Consider the following 13,129-nt stretch of genomic DNA (forward strand, 5'->3'; position numbering starts at 1 on the left):
AAATTGAAACCTTAAAACTCTCTTTAAACCCTACTTTGAAACCCTAACTCTGTTTTGAAACCCTACTTTGAAACCCTAACTTTGTTTTGAAACCCTACTTTGAAACCCTAACCTTTTTTCGAAACCCCAATTGAAACCCTAAAACTCTCTTTAAACCCTACTTTGAAACCCTAACTCTGTTTTGAAACCCTACTTTGAAGACCTAACTGTGTTTTAAAACCCTACTTTGAAACCCTAACCCTACTTTGAAACCTTTACTCTGTTTTGAAACCCTACTTTAAAACCCTAAACCTGCTTTGAAACCCTACTTTGAAACCCTAACCCTACTTTGAAACCTGAACAGTGTTTTAAAATCCTACTTTGAAACCCTAACCTTACTTTGAAATCCTAACTGTGTTTTAAACCCCTACTTTTAATCCCTAACCCTACTTTGAAACCTTTACTCTGTGATGAAACCCTACTTTAAAACCCTAAACCTGCTTTCAAACCCTACTTTGAAACCCGACTTTGAAACCTGAACAGTGTTTTAAAATCCTACTTTGAAACCCTAACCCTACTTTGAAACACTAATCTTGTTTGGAAACCCAAATTGAAACCTTAAAACTCTCTTTAAACCCTACTTTGAAACCCTAACTCTGTTTTGAAACCCTACTTTGAAACCCTAACTTTGTTTTGAAACCCTACTTTGAAACCCTAACCTTTTTTCGAAACCCAAATTGAAACCCTAAAACTCTCTTTAAACCCTACTTTGAAACCCTAACTTTGTTTTGAAACCCTACTTTGAAACCCTAACTGTGTTTTAAAACCCTACTTTGAAACCCTGACCCGAATTTGAAACCTTTACTTTGTTTTGAAACCTTACTTTGAAGCCCTAACCTGGTTTTGAAACCCCAATTGAAACCCTAAAACTCTCTTTAAACCCTACTTTGAAACCCTAACTCCTTTTTTGAAACCCTACTTCGAAACCCTAACTGTGTTTTAAAACACTACTTTGAAACCCTAACCCTACTTTGAACCCTGAACTGTGTTTTAAAACCCTACTTTGAAACCTTAACCCGACTTTGAAACCCTAACCCTACATGGAAACCCTAACCTTGTTTGGAAACCCAAATTGAAACCCTAAAACTCTCTTTAAACCCTACTTTGAAACCCTAACTCAGTTTTGAAACCATACTTTGAAACCCTAACTGTGTTTTAAAACCCTACTTTGAAACCCTAACCCTACTTTGAAACACTAACCCTAATTTGAAACCCTAACCTTGTTTGGAAACCCAAATTGAAACCCTAAACATCTCTTTAAACCCTACTTTGAAACCCTAACCTTGTTTCGAAACCCAAATTGAAACCCTAAAACTCTCTTTAAACCTTACTTTGAAACCCTAACTTTGTTTTGAAACCCAAATTGAAACCCTAAAACTCTCTTTAAACCCTACTTTGAAACCCTAACTCTGTTTTGAAACCCTACTTTGAAGACCTAACTGTGTTTTAAAACCCTACTTTGAAACCCTAACCCGACTTTGAAACCTGAACAGTGTTTTAAAATCCTACTTTGAAACCCTAACCCTACTTTGAAACACTAACCTTGTTTGGAAACCCAAATTGAAACCTTAAAACTCTCTTTAAGCCCTACTTTGAAACCCTAACTCTGTTTTGAAACCCTACTTTGAAACCCTAACTTTGTTTTGAAACCCTACTTTGAAACCCTAACCTTTTTTCAAAACCCAAATTGAAACCCTAAAACTCTCTTTAAACCCTACTTTGAAACCCTAACTTTGTTTTAAAACCCTACTTTGAAACCCTGACCCGACTTTGAAATCTTTACTTTGTTTTGAAACCCTACTTTGAAACCCTAACCTTTTTTCGAAACCCTAATTGAAACCCTAAAACTCTCTTTAAACCCTACTTTGAAACCCTAATTGTGTTTTAAAACCCTACTTTTAAACTCTAACACTACTTTGAAACCTTTACTCTGTTTTGAAACCCTACTTTAAAACCCTAAACCTGCTTTGAAACCCTACTTTGAAACCCTAACCCTACTTTGAAACCTGAACAGTGTTTTAAAATCCTACTTTGAAACCCTAACCCTACTTTGAAACCCTAACTGTGTTTTAAACCCCTACTTTTAATCCCTAACCCTACTTTGAAACCTTTACTCTGTGATGAAACCCTACTTTAAAACCCTAAACCTGCTTTTAAACCCTACTTTGAAACCCTAACCCGACTTTGAAACCTGAACAGTGTTTTAAAATCCTACTTTGAAACCCTAACCCTACTTTGAAACACTAACCTTGTTTGGAAACCCAAATTGAAACCTTAAAACTCTCTTTAAACCCTACTTTGAAACCCTAACTCTGTTTTGAAACCCTACTTTGAAACCCTAACTTTGTTTTGAAACCCTACTTTGAAACCCTAACCTTTTTTCGAAACCCCAATTGAAACCCTAAAACTCTCTTTAAACCCTACTTTGAAACCCTAACTCTGTTTTGAAACCCTACTTTGAAGACCTAACTGTGTTTTAAAACCCTACTTTGAAACCCTAACCCTACTTTGAAACCTTAACACTGTTTTGACATCCTACTTTGAAGCCCTAACCTTGTTTAGAAACCCTAATTGAAACCCTAAAACTCTCTTGAAACCCTACTTTGAAACCCTAACTCCTTTTTTGAAACCCCTACTTTTAATCCCTAACCCTACTTTGAAACCTTTACTCTGTGATGAAACCCTACTTTAAAACCCTAAACCTGCTTTCAAACCCTACTTTGAAACCCTAACCCTACTTTGAAACCTGAACAGTGTTTTAAAATCCTACTTTGAAACCCTAACCCTACTTTGAAACACTAACCTTGTTTGGAAACCCAAATTGAAACCTTAAAACTCTCTTTAAACCCTACTTTGAAACCCTAACTTTGTTTTGAAACCCTACTTTGAAACCCTAACTGTGTTTTAAAACCCTACTTTGAAACCCTGACCCGACTTTGAAAACTTTACTCTGTTTTGACATCCTACTTTGAAGCCCTAACCTGGTTTTGAAACCCCAATTGAAACCCTAAAACTCTCTTTAAACCCTACTTTGAAACCCTAACTCTTTTTTTGAAACCCTACTTTGAAACCCTAACTGTGTTTTAAAACCCTACTTTGAAACCCTAACCCTACTTTGAACCCTGAACTGTGTTTTAAAACCCTACTTTGAAACCTTAACCCGACTTTGAAACCCGAACCCTACATGGAAGCCCTAACCTTGTTTTGAAAACCTACTTTGAAACCCTAACTCTGTTTTAAAACCCTACTTTGAAACCCTAACCCTATTTTGAAACCTTGACACTGTTTTGACATCCTACTTTGAAGCCCTAACCATGTTTTGAAACCCCAATTGAAACCCTAAAACTCTCTTTAAACCCTACTTTGAAACCCTAACTCCTTTTTTGAAACCCTACTTTGAAACCCTAACTGTGTTTTAAACCCCTACTTTTAATCCCTAACCCTACTTTGAAACCTTTACTCTGTGATGAAACCCTACTTTAAAACCCTAAACCTGCTTTCAAACCCTACTTTGAAACCCTAACCCGACTTTGAAACCTGAACAGTGTTTTAAAATCCTACTTTGAAACCCTAACCCTACTTTGAAACACTAACCTTGTTTGGAAACCCAAATTGAAACCTTAAAACTCTCTTTAAGCCCTACTTTGAAACCCTAACTCTGTTTTGAAACCCTACTTTGAAACCCTAACTTTGTTATGAAACCCTACTTTGAAACCCTAACCTTTTTTCGAAACCCAAATTGAAACCCTAAAACTCTCTTTAAACCCTACTTTGAAACCCTAACTTTGTTTTAAAACCCTACTTTGAAACCCTGACCCGACTTTGAAATCTTTACTTTGTTTTGAAACCCTACTTTGAAACCCTAACCTTTTTTCGAAACCCTAATTGAAACCCTAAAACTCTCTTTAAACCCTACTTTGAAACCCTAATTGTGTTTTAAAACCCTACTTTTAAACTCTAACCCTACTTTGAAACCTTTACTCTGTTTTGAAACCCTACTTTAAAACCCTAAACCTGCTTTGAAACCCTACTTTGAAACCCTAACCCTACTTTGAAACCTGAAAAGTGTTTTTAAATCCTACTTTGAAACCCTAACCCTACTTTGAAACCCTAACTGTGTTTTAAACCCCTACTTTTAATCCCTAACCCTACTTTGAAACCTTTACTCTGTGATGAAACCCTACTTTAAAACCCTAAACCTGCTTTTAAACCCTACTTTGAAACCCTAACCCGACTTTGAAACCTGAACAGTGTTTTAAAATCCTACTTTGAAACCCTAACCCTACTTTGAAACACTAACCTTGTTTGGAAACCCAAATTGAAACCTTAAAACTCTCTTTAAACCCTACTTTGAAACCCTAACTCTGTTTTGAAACCCTACTTTGAAACCCTAACTTTGTTTTGAAACCCTACTTTGAAACCCTAACCTTTTTTCGAAACCCCAATTGAAACCCTAAAACTCTCTTTAAACCCTACTTTGAAACCCTAACTCTGTTTTGAAACCCTACTTTGAAGACCTAACTGTGTTTTAAAACCCTACTTTGAAACCCTAACCCTACTTTGAAACCTTGACACTGTTTTGACATCCTACTTTGAAGCCCTAAACTTGTTTAGAAACCCTACTTTGAAACCCTAACTCCTTTTTTGAAACCCCTACTTTTAATCCCTAATCCTACATTGAAACCTTTACTCTGTGATGAAACCCTACTTTAAAACCCTAAACCTGCTTTCAAACCCTACTTTGAAACCCTAACCCTACTTTGAAACCTGAACAGTGTTTTAAAATCCTACTTTGAAACCCTAACCCTACTTTGAAACACTAACCTTGTTTGGAAACCCAAATTGAAACCTTAAAACTCTCTTTAAACCCTACTTTGAAACCCTAACTTTGTTTTGAAACCCTACTTTGAAACCCTAACTGTGTTTTAAAACCCTACTTTGAAACCCTGACCCGACTTTGAAACCTTTACTCTGTTTTGACATCCTACTTTGAAGCCCTAACCTGGTTTTGAAACCCCAATTGAAACCCTAAAACTCTCTTTAAACCCTACTTTGAAACCCTAACTCTTTTTTTGAAACCCTACTTTGAAACCCTAACTGTGTTTTAAAACCCTACTTTGAAACCCTAACCCTACTTTGAACCCTGAACTGTGTTTTAAAACCCTACTTTGAAACCTTAACCCGACTTTGAAACCTGAACCCGACATGGAAGCCCTAACCTTGTTTTGAAACCCTACTTTGAAACCCTAACTCTGTTTTAAAACCCTACTTTGAAACCCTAACCCTATTTTGAAACCTTGACACTGTTTTGACATCCTACTTTGAAGCCCTAACCATGTTTTGAAACCCCAATTGAAACCCTAAAACTCTCTTTAAACCCTACTTTGAAACCCTAACTCCTTTTTTGAAACCCTACTTTGAAACCCTAACTTTGTTTTAAACCCCTACTTTTAATCCCTAACCCTACTTTGAAACCTTTACTCTGTGATGAAACCCTACTTTAAAACCCAAAACCTGCTTTCAAACCCTACTATGAAACCCTAACCCGACTTTGAAACCTGAACAGTGTTTTAAAATCCTACTTTGAAACCCTAACCCTACTTTGAAACACTAACCTTGTTTGGAAACCCAAATTGAAACCTTAAAACTCTCTTTAAGCCCTACTTTGAAACCCTAACTCTGTTTTGAAACCCTACTTTGAAACCCTAACTTTGTTTTGAAACCCTACTTTGAAACCCTAACCTTTTTTCGAAACCCAAATTGAAACCCTAAAACTCTCTTTAAACCCTACTTTGAAACCCTAACTTTGTTTTAAAACCCTACTTTGAAACCCTGACCCGACTTTGAAATCTTTACTTTGTTTTGAAACCCTACTTTGAAACCCTAACCTTTTTTCGAAACCCTAATTGAAACCCTAAAACTCTCTTTAAACCCTACTTTGAAACCCTAATTGTGTTTTAAAACCCTACTTTTAAACTCTAACCCTACTTTGAAACCTTTACTCTGTTTTGAAACCCTACTTTAAAACCCTAAACCTGCTTTGAAACCCTACTTTGAAACCCTAACCCTACTTTGAAACCTGAACAGTGTTTTAAAATCCTACTTTGAAACCCAACCCTACTTTGAAACCCTAACTGTGTTTTAAACCCCTACTTTTAATCCCTAACCCTACTTTGAAACCTTTACTCTGTGATGAAACCCTACTTTAAAACCCTAAACCTGCTTTTAAACCCTACTTTGAAACCCTAACCCGACTTTGAAACCTGAACAGTGTTTTAAAATCCTACTTTGAAACCCTAACCCTACTTTGAAACACTAACCTTGTTTGGAAACCCAAATTGAAACCTTAAAACTCTCTTTAAACCCTACTTTGAAACCCTAACTCTGTTTTGAAACCCTACTTTGAAACCCTAACTTTGTTTTGAAACCCTACTTTGAAACCCTAACCTTTTTTCGAAACCCAAATTGAAACCCTAAAACTCTTTTTAAACCCTACTTTGAAACCCTAACTTTGTTTTGAAACCCTACTTTGAAACCCTAACTGTGTTTTAAAACCCTACTTTAAAACCCTGACCCGACTTTGAAACCTTTACTTTGTTTTGAAACCTTACTTTGAAGCCCTAACCTGGTTTTGAAACCCCAATTGAAACCCTAAAACTCTCTTTAAACCCTACTTTGAAACCCTAACTCCTTTTTTGAAACCCTACTTTGAAACCCTAACTGTGTTTTAAAACACTACTTTGAAACCCTAACCCTACTTTGAACCCTGAACTGTGTTTTAAAACCCTACTTTGAAACCTTAACCCGACTTTGAAACCCTAACCCTACATGGAAACCCTAACCTTGTTTGGAAACCCAAATTGAAACCCTAAAACTCTCTTTAAACCCTACTTTGAAACCCTAACTTTGTTTTGAAACCCAAATTGAAACCCTAAAACTCTCTTTAAGCCCTACTTTGAAACCCTAACTCTGTTTTGAAACCCTACTTTGAAGACCTAACTGTGTTTTAAAACCCTACTTTGAAACCCTAACCCTACTTTGAAACACTAACCCTAATTTGAAACCCTAACCTTGTTTGGAAACCCAAATTGAAACCCTAAACATCTCTTTAAACCCTACTTTGAAACCCTAACCTTGTTTTGAAACCCAAATTGAAACCCTAAAACTCTCTTTAAACCCTACTTTGAAACCCTAACTTTGTTTTGAAACCCAAATTGAAACCCTAAAACTCTCTTTAAACCCTACTTTGAAACCCTAACTTTGTTTTGAAACCCAAATTGAAACCCTAAAACTCTCTTTAAACCCTACTTTGAAACCCTAACTCTGTTTTGAAACCCTACTTTGAAGACCTAACTGTGTTTTAAAACCCTACTTTGAAACCCTAACCCTACTTTGAAACACTAACCCTAATTTGAAACCCTAACCTTGTTTGGAAACCCAAATTGAAACCCTAAACATCTCTTTAAACCCTACTTTGAAACCCTAACCTTGTTTCGAAACCCAAATTGAAACCCTAAAACTCTCCTTAAACCCTACTTTGAAACCCTAACTCTGTTTTGAAACCCTACTTTGAAGACCTAACTGTGTTTTAAAACCCTACTTTGAAACCCTAACCCTACTTTGAAACCTTGACACTGTTTTGACATCCTACTTTGAAGCCCTAACCTTGTTTAGAAACCCTAATTGAAACCCTAAAACTCTCTTGAAACCCTACTTTGAAACCCTAACTCCTTTTTTGAAACCCCTACTTTTAATCCCTAACCCTACTTTGAAACCTTTACTCTGTGATGAAACCCTACTTTAAAACCCTAAACCTGCTTTCAAACCCTACTTTGAAACCCTAACCCTACTTTGAAACCTGAACAGTGTTTTAAAATCCTACTTTGAAACCCTAACCCTACTTTGAAACACTAACCTTGTTTGGAAACCCAAATTGAAACCTTAAAACTCTCTTTAAACCCTACTTTGAAACCCTAACTTTGTTTTGAAACCCTACTTTGAAACCCTAACTGTGTTTTAAAACCCTACTTTGAAACCCTGACCCGACTTTGAAACCTTTACTCTGTTTTGACATCCTACTTTGAAGCCCTAACCTGGTTTTGAAACCCCAATTGAAACCCTAAAACTCTCTTTAAACCCTACTTTGAAACCCTAACTCTTTTTTTGAAACCCTACTTTGAAACCCTAACTGTGTTTTAAAACCCTACTTTGAAACCCTAACCCTACTTTTAACCCTGAACTGTGTTTTAAAACCCTACATTGAAACCTTAACCCGACTTTGAAACCCGAACCCGACATGGAAGCCCTAACCTTGTTTTGAAACCCTACTTTGAAACCCTAACTGTGTTTTAAAACCCTACTTTGAAACCCTAACCCTATTTTGAAACCTTGACACTGTTTTGACATCCTACTTTGAAGCCCTAACCTTGTTTTGAAACCCCAATTGAAACCCTAAAACTCTCTTTAAACCCTACTTTGAAACCCTAACCTTGTTTCGAAACCCAAATTGAAACCCTAAAACTCTCTTTAAACCCTACTTTGAAACCCTAACTCTGTTTTGAAACCCTACTTTGAAGACCTAACTGTGTTTTAAAACCCTACTTTGAAACCCTAACCCTACTTTGAAACCTTGACACTGTTTTGACATCCTACTTTGAAGCCCTAACCTTGTTTAGAAACCCTAATTGAAACCCTAAAACTCTCTTGAAACCCTACTTTGAAACCCTAACTCCTTTTTTGAAACCCCTACTTTTAATCCCTAACCCTACTTTGAAACCTTTACTCTGTGATGAAACCCTACTTTAAAACCCTAAACCTGCTTTCAAACCCTACTTTGAAACCCTAACCCTACTTTGAAACCTGAACAGTGTTTTAAAATCCTACTTTGAAACCCTAACCCTACTTTGAAACACTAACCTTGTTTGGAAACCCAAATTGAAACCTTAAAACTCTCTTTAAACCCTACTTTGAAACCCTAACTTTGTTTTGAAACCCTACTTTGAAACCCTAACTGTGTTTTAAAACCCTACTTTGAAACCCTGACCCGACTTTGAAACCTTTACTCTGTTTTGACATCCTACTTTGAAGCCCTAACCTGGTTTTGAAACCCCAATTGAAACCCTAAAACTCTCTTTAAACCCTACTTTGAAACCCTAACTCTTTTTTTGAAACCCTACTTTGAAACCCTAACTGTGTTTTAAAACCCTACTTTGAAACCCTAACCCTACTTTTAACCCTGAACTGTGTTTTAAAACCCTACATTGAAACCTTAACCCGACTTTGAAACCCGAACCCGACATGGAAGCCCTAACCTTGTTTTGAAACCCTACTTTGAAACCCTAACTGTGTTTTAAAACCCTACTTTGAAACCCTAACCCTATTTTGAAACCTTGACACTGTTTTGACATCCTACTTTGAAGCCCTAACCTTGTTTTGAAACCCCAATTGAAACCCTAAAACTCTCTTTAAACCCTACTTTGAAACCCTAACTCCTTTTTTGAAACCCTACTTTGAAACCCTAACTGTGTTTTAAACCCCTACTTTTAATCCCTAACCCTACTTTGAAACCCTAACCTTTTTTTCGAAACCCAAATTGAAACCCTAAAACTCTCTTTAAACCCTACTTTGAAACCCTAATTGTGTTTTAAAACCCTACTTTTAAACTCTAACCCTACTTTGAAACCTTTACTCTGTTTTGAAACCCTACTTTAAAACCCTAAACCTGCTTTGAAACCCTACTTTGAAACCCTAACCCTACTTTGAAACCTGAACAGTGTTTTAAAATCCTACTTTGAAACCCTAACCTTACTTTGAAATCCTAACTGTGTTTTAAACCCCTACTTTTAATCCCTAACCCTACTTTGAAACCTTTACTCTGTGATGAAACCCTACTTTAAAACCCTAAACCTGCTTTCAAACCCTACTTTGAAACCCGACTTTGAAACCTGAACAGTGTTTTAAAATCCTACTTTGAAACCCTAACCCTACTTTGAAACACTAACCTTGTTTGGAAACCCAAATTGAAACCTTAAAACTCTCTTTAAACCCTACTTTGAAACCCTAACTCTGTTTTGAAACCCTACTTTGAAACCCTAACTTTGTTTTGAAACCCTACTTTGAAACCCTAACCTTTTTTCGAAACCCAAATTGAAACCCTACTTTGAAACCCTAACTGTGTTTTAAAACCCTACTTTGAAACCCTAACCCTACTTTGAACCCTGAACTGTGTTTTAAAACCCTACTTTGAAACCTTAACCCGACTTTGAAACCCGAACCCTACATGGAAACCCTAACCTTGTTTGGAAACCCAAATTGAAACCCTAAAACTCTCTTTAAACCCGACTTTGAAACCCTAACTCAGTTTTTAAACCATACTTTGAAACCTTAACTGTGTTTTAAAACCCTACTTTGAAACCCTAACCCTACTTTGAAACCTTTACTCTGTTTTGACATCCTGCTTTAAAACCCTAAACCTGCTTTGAAACCCTACTTTGAAACCCTAACCATACTTTGAAACCTGAACAGTTTTTAAAATCCTACTTTGAAACCCTAACCCTACTTTGAAACCTTGACTCTGTTTTGACATCCAACTTTGAAGCCCTAATCTTGTTTTGAAACCCAAATTGAAACCCTAACTGTGTTTTAAAATCCTACTTTGAAACCCTAACCCTACTTTGAAACCTGAACTGTGTTTTAAAACCCTACTTTGAAACCCTAACCCTACTTTGAAACCCTAACCTTGTTTGGAAACCCCAATTGAAACCCTAAAACTCTATTTAAACCCTATTTTGAAACCCTAACTCCTTTTTTGAAACCTACTTTTAAACCCTAACTCTGTTTTGAAACCCTACTTTGAAACCCTAACTGTGTTTTAAAACCCTACTTTGAAACCCTAACCCTACTTTGAAACCTTGACTCTGTTTTGACATCCAACTTTGAAGCCCTAATCTTGTTTTGAAACCCAAATTGAAACCCTAACTGTGTTTTAAAATCCTACTTTGAAACCCTAACCCTACTTTGAAACCTGAACTGTGTTTTAAAACCCTACTTTGAAACCCTAACCCTTCTTTGAAACCCTAACCTTGTTTGGAAACCCAATTGAAACCCTAAAACTCTATTTAAACCCTATTTTGAAACCCTAACTCCTTTTTTGAAACCTACTTTGAAACCCTAACTGTGTTTTAAAACCCTAATTTGAAACCCTAACCCTACTTTGAAACCCTAACTCTGTTTTGAAACCCTACTTTAAAACCCTAAACCTGATTTGAAACCCTACTTTGAAACCCTAACCCTACTTTGAAACCCTAACACTACTTTGAAACCCTAACTCTGTTTTGAAACCCTACTTTAAAACCCTAAACCTGTTTTAAAACCCTACTTTGAATCCCTAACCCTAGTTTGAATCATTTAAACTGTTTTGAAACCCTACTATAGAACCCTAACCCTACTTCGAAGCCCTAACTGTTGTGAAACCCCACTTAGAAAACACTATGTTTAAAAACCCTACTTTGAAACCCTAACTTAGTTTTGAAACCATACTTTGAAACCCTAACTGTGTTTTAAAACCCTACTTTGAAACCCTAACCCTACTTTGAACCCTGAACTGTGTTTTAAAACCCTACTTTGAAACCTTTACTCTGTTTTGACTTCCTACTTTGAAGCCCTAACCTTGTTTTGAAACCCCAATTGAAACCCTAATACTCTCTTTAAACCCTACTTTGAAACCCTAACTCCTTTTTTGAAACCCTACTTTGAAACCCTAACTGTGTTTTAAAACCCTACTTTGAAACCCTAACCCTACTTTGAACCCTGAACTGTGTTTTAAAACCCTACTTTGAAACCTTTACTCTGTTTTGACATCCTACTTTGAAGCCCTAACCTTGTTTTGAAACCCAAATTTAAAACCCTAAATCTCTACTTTGAAACCCTAACTCCTTTTTGAAACCCTACTTTGAAACCCTAACTGTGTTTTAAAACCCTACTTTGAAACCCAAACCCTAATTTGAAACCCTAACCTTGTTTGGAAACCCAAATTGAAACCCTAAAGCTCTCTTTAAACCCTACTTTGAAACCCTAACTCTGTTTTGAAACCCTAACTGTGTTTTAAAACCCTACTTTGAAACCCTAACCCTACTTTGAAACCTTGACACTATTTTGACATCCTACTTTGAAGCCCTACCCATGTTTTGAAGCCCCAATTGAAACCCTAAAACTCTCTTTAAACCCTACTTTGAAACACTAACTGTGTTTTAAACCCCTACTTTGAAACCCTAACCCTACTTTGAAACCTTTACTCTGTTTTGAAACCCTACTTTAAAACCCTAAACCTGCTTTGAAACCCTACTTTGAAACCCTAACCCTAATTTGAAACCTGAACTGTGTTTTAAAACCCTACTTTGAAACCCTAACCCTACTTTGAAACCCTAACCTTGTTTGGAAACCCCAATTGAAACCCTAAAACTCTATTTAAACCCTATTTTGAAACCCTAACTCCTTTTTTGAAACCTACTTTGGAACCCTAACTGTGTTTTAAAACCCTACTTTGAAACCCTAACCCTACTTTGAAACCCTAACTCTGTTTTGAAACCCTACTTTAAAACCCTAAACCGGATTTGAAACCCTACGTTGAAACCCTAACCCTACTTTGAAACCCTAACTCTGTTTTGAAACCCCACTTTAAAACCCTAAACCTGTTTTAAAACCCTACTTTGAAACCCTAACCCTAGTTTGAATCATTTAAACTGTTTTGAAACCCTACTATAGAACCCTAACCCTACTTTGAAGCCCTAACTGTTTTGAAACCCTAACTGTTGTGAAACCCCACTCAGAAATCACTATGTTTTAAAACCCTACTTTGAAACCCTAACTCTACTTTGAAACTTTTAACCTGTTTTGAAAGCCTACTTTGAAACCCTAACCTTGTTTTGAAACCACAACTGGAACCCTAAAACTCTCTTTAAACCATAGTTTGAAACCCTAACTCTGTTTTGAAACCCAACTTTAAAACCCTAAACCTGCTTTGAAACCCTACTTTGAAACTTGAACAGTGTTTTAAAATCCTACTTTGAAACCCTTACCCTACTTTGAAACC

This window comes from Phycodurus eques, chromosome 3 (genome assembly GCF_024500275.1).
Source record: "Phycodurus eques isolate BA_2022a chromosome 3, UOR_Pequ_1.1, whole genome shotgun sequence".
Taxonomy (NCBI): Eukaryota; Metazoa; Chordata; class Actinopteri; order Syngnathiformes; family Syngnathidae; genus Phycodurus; species Phycodurus eques.